Raw genomic sequence first — 4,851 nt, forward strand, 5'->3', positions numbered from 1 at the left:
TATATATATATATATATATATATATATGTATATATATATATATATAAACCTTTAAAAGAAAATTATGCTGGGCACGGTGGTTCACGTCTTTGTTCTAGCACTCCAGAGGCAGAGGCAGGAGCATCTTCTGTGAGTTCAAGGTAGCCTGGTCTACATAATGTGCTCCAGGACAGGAAGAACCCACATAGTGAGACCCTGTCTCGAAAACCAGAAATTAGTTGGAGTTTGAGACGTAGTGCAGCTGGGAGAATGTTTTGCTTGAAGCCCTGGGTTCCATCTGCAGCACTGAACAAAGCAGGTGTGCTGGCTCACACCTGCCATCCCAGCACTCGGGAAGGAGAACCCGGTTGATCAGGAGGTCAGGGTCATTTTCAGCCACATATTGAGATCAAGGTCAGCATGGGAAAGGGAAGAGATTCAGAAGGGAAAGGACAGACGGACAGAAGCTCCTTCAGAATCCTGTCTCTTTCCACCTGATTCTCTTCCAAGCTCTGGATCCAGTTAACCACACGTCCGAGATGGCAATGGGGGAGGAGCTAGACTGGTGTGCAGACAGTTGGATCGTGTAAAGGAACTGGTGTGGTCGAGTCTAGATGGGAGGGAGGCCTAGAGTGGGAAGGGCACCACTCACTAAGAGCTTGAAGAAAGGTGGCAGAAATCAGACCTGGGCCCTGCTGCAGGAAGAGCCTCCTGGGACAGGCCTGCTGCTGGCTCTGTCAGTAAGAGAGCCTGGAACAGGGAAGTGTCATGGTCACTGCTCTATTGCTGTGTGAAGAGACACCATGGCGGAGGCAACTCTTGTAAAAAGAAAGCATTTAATTGGGAGCTTGCTTACAGTTTCAGAGGATGAATCCATGATCATAATGGCAGACAGCATGGTGACAGAAAGGCAGCCATGGTGTTGGAGCTACATCCTGATCCACACACAGGTGACAGGGGAAGAAAGACTCTGGCCTGGCTTGGGCTTTTGAAACCTCAGAGCCCACGCCCAGTGAAACAGCTCCTCCAAGAGCACAGATATGCCATGCCCTCCTCCAAAGAATAAGGCCACCAACTGAGAGGCAAGCATTGAAATATATGAGTCTACAAGGGCTATTTTAATTCAAACCGCCACAAGAACTGAGTCTAGAACTCCTACCCGACACCAGGACATTGTTGAAATGTCCCACAGACGATGGGCACAGCATGGTTGGTGGCATCTGCTTTCCCAAGTGCACCACTCTGGGCTGGGGGTTCTGATTGGCACCCTAAACCCAGGTGTGCATGAGAAGCACCTGTGCCGGGGGAGAACTCGGAAAAATGCCAGGTTTTGACCCCATCACGGGAGTTTTCTCTGAGGAGGTTTGAGAGGAGTCCGGGACGATCCCAACAACTTCAGTGCGCATTGCGCTATGGTAGCAGCTGGGCCTCCGCCCTCTGGGCCTGGCCCAGGAACTTGTACAGAGCTCTTGCTCCAGTCTCAGTGAATCACAATCCCTGGTGGTTCTGCTAGCATCAAACCCGGAGAAGAGCCATGTTTCCAGGGGGAACCCCATCGTGTCTCTCCTGAAGCCCTGAAATCTGTGGGAAACAAAGACCCAGACTCTCCCAGCCTCTTAAGCAAGAAACCTGTTTATGCCCCACCCTCCTACAGGACAAACCAGTCAAACCTGTGAGTACAGGCTTTATCTGTGTTGCTGCCACACATCATAAAAACACAAAACAGCCGGGTGTGGGAGCTCAGGCACTTGAGGTGGAGGCAGAAGGACTGATGTGAGTTCAAGGCCTTCCTGCCCTTTTAAAAAAATACTTTTTTTTTTGTTTGTTTTTCGAGACAGAAATCCACGCAGGACTTGGGAGGCAGAGGCAGGCAGATTTCTGAGTTGGAGGCCAGCCTGGTCTACAAAGTGAGTTCCAGGACAGCCAGGGCTACACAGAGAAAACCTGGCTCAAAAAACCAAAAAAAAAAAAAACAAAAAAGAGCACTGGCTACTCTTCCAGAGGTCCTGAGTTCAATTCCCAGCAACCACATGGTGGCTCACAACCATCGGTAATGGGATCCGATGCCCTCTTCTGGTGTGTCTGAAGACAGTGACAGTGTACTCACATACATAAACAAAGTCTTTTTTTGGTTTGGTTTGGATTTTTCGAGACAGGGTTTCTCTGTGTAGTCCTGGCTGTGCTGGAACTCACTCTGTAGACCAGGCTGTCCTCGAACTCAGAAATCCGCCTGCCTCTGCCTCCCAAGTGCTGGGATTAAAGGCTTGTGCCACCACCGCCCGGCTCATAAACAAAGTCTTAAAAAGTATCTTTTAAAAAAAAAAAAGTCTGAGCTCAAATCTGGGTTTTGAAAACCCACCAATCCCTGAACTCAGGGCTTGAAATCCCACCAATCCCCACCCCGAAACTCCTCACCCTAGAAAGCTCCTCCCCTAAGAAACCCTATATAAAGCCTGCCTTCCACTCAGTAATTACTGCTTTTCACCTGAGCAGAGGCAGCTACTCTCTTGTGTTTTCCCCAATTAATCGCTTGTGTGAGGTTTGAAGTTCGGTGTGACTTTGGGGTAGCCCTGGGCTCCCAGCTGTCAGGAAGCCTTTCCCCTTCAGAGCTGGGTACACGGACAAGCATACCTCACTTCTTGATTTTTATTCCATCATGAGGAGCTGGGTTTCAACACAAGGAGAGAAGGACTTGCTCTTGAAGAGAATCGACTCAACGTCTCAGCTAGTGTTCTATTGCAGTGAAGAGACACCATGACCACAGCAACTCTTTTTTTGTTTTGTTTTGTTTTTCGAGACGGGGTTTCTCTGTGTAGCCCTGGCTGTCCTGGAACTCACTTTGTACACCAGGCTGGCCTCAAACTTAGAAATCTGCCTGCCTCTGCCTCCCAAGTGCTGGGATTAAAGGCTTGTGCCACCACCGCCCGGCTGACCACAGCAACTCTTATAAAGGAAAGCATTCAATCAGGGCTGGCCTACAGTTCCACGGGATTAGTCCATTACCTTCGTGGCAGGGAACATGACGGCATGCAGGCAGATATGGTGAGGAAGAGGAAGCTGAGAGTTTATATCCAGATCCGCAGGCAGCAAGGAGAGAGACTTGAGCCTGGCTTGAGCATTTGGAACCCCAAAGCCCATTCCCAGTGACACACTTCCTCCAGCAAAGCCACGCCTACCTCAACAAGACCATACATCCTAATTCCTGTCAAGTAGCATGACTCCCTAATGACCAACCAAGCATCTAAATATATGAGCCTACGGAGACCATTCCTGTTCAAATCACCACATCAACTTACCCAGAGAAGAAAACGGTGGTTGAGTGGGCTGAGTTTGCCCAGTCAATGCTTATGCTAGCCACATTGGGATGGAAAAACTCAACCTGTGTCAGAAATCCCAGCCAAACATGAGGGCACCTGCCTGTCGTCCCAGAACTCTGGGTGTTAATGCAGAGGGATTGTGGGTGCAAGGTTACTCTGTATGACTGTCTCTTAAAACCAAGAGCTGGGGGTGTAGCCTAAGGGTACAACACTTGGCCTAACATGTACAAGGTCATACATAGGTGGGCTCAAGCCCCAGCACTAAAACGAAGAAAGAAACCAACCAACCAAAACAACAAAACAAAACGGATTGTAGACACAGTCAACAGCCAGGACTTGGGGGTGGGGGTGGGAGGTGTGGCAGTAGCTTAGAACATGGCTCTGACTGTGAGGCCCTCAGAATGTCCAGGAGCAGGAGACACATAGGCTCCTTTCTCTAGGTTTCTGTTTTGTTTGTTTGCTTCTTTGTTTGTTTTCAGCCTCAGAGCAGTGAAAGTCCACCAGAACTAGAAGAGGCCGGACCTGGAGAGGCAGAGGGGAGAAACCTGCTGTCTCTGCCATTCAAGTAGGAATGAAGAAAATGAGGGGAGGGAAGCTCACAGGACACAGGAGCTTCAGACCTGGAAGCTCACAGCGCTCACTCAGGAATCCCAAACATCACAGGATTTGTAAAAGCCCCCCTGTGAGGGTACAGAATCAGCAAACAACTGCGGATGAGGGAGGAGAGACTCTTCTAGGGACCTGCCCACTCGGATGAGGGAGGAGACACTCTTCTAGGGACCTGCCCGCACATCGGGCGGGGGATACCCGGCATGCAGCTTTAGTGCGCAGTCTGAAGTGTTAAGGACCTAAAGCAAGGAACCTCAGAGGATTCAGCACATTGATGAACACATCTGCCTGGCATGATAATAATGTCATTTCATGTCACCTTGACCTATATCCATCTAACTCTGCCAACCATGCCAAGTGGGGCTTTTTAGTGTTACAGCTGCCCAGTTGTCACCCATGCCCCTGTATGTAGTGAATTAATGGACTCACTGTTCCAGTTAGGTTTCTGTTGTTGTGATAGACACCATGACAAAAGGCAACTTGGGGGCTGGAGAGATGGTTCAGGGATTAAGAGCACTGACTGCTCTTCCAAAGGTTCTGAGTTCAATTCCCAGCAACTACATGGTGGCTCACAACCATCTGTAATGAGACCTGATTCCCTCTTCTAGTGTGTCTGAAGATAGCTACAGTGTACTTATAGGCAGCTCAGGAGAAGAGAGTCTATCTCACTTTCCTAGGTATATTCCATCATCATGGGAAGCCAGGGTAGAAGCTCAAGGCAGAAACCTGGGGGCAGAAACTGAACCAGAGGCCATGGAGGAGTGCTGCTAAATGGCTTGCTCCCTGTGGCTTGCTCAGTTCCTTTTTACACTACCCAGGCTCACTTTTCCAGGGATGGCACTGCCCACAGTGGCCTGAGCCCTCCTACATCAACCAGCCATCAAGAAAATGTCCATGGCAAGTTCCTCTGAGACATGGTCGCAAAGGAACCATCAGATACTGCAAT

This window comes from Mus caroli, chromosome 3 (assembly GCF_900094665.2).
Source record: "Mus caroli chromosome 3, CAROLI_EIJ_v1.1, whole genome shotgun sequence".
NCBI lineage: Eukaryota > Metazoa > Chordata > Mammalia > Rodentia > Muridae > Mus > Mus caroli.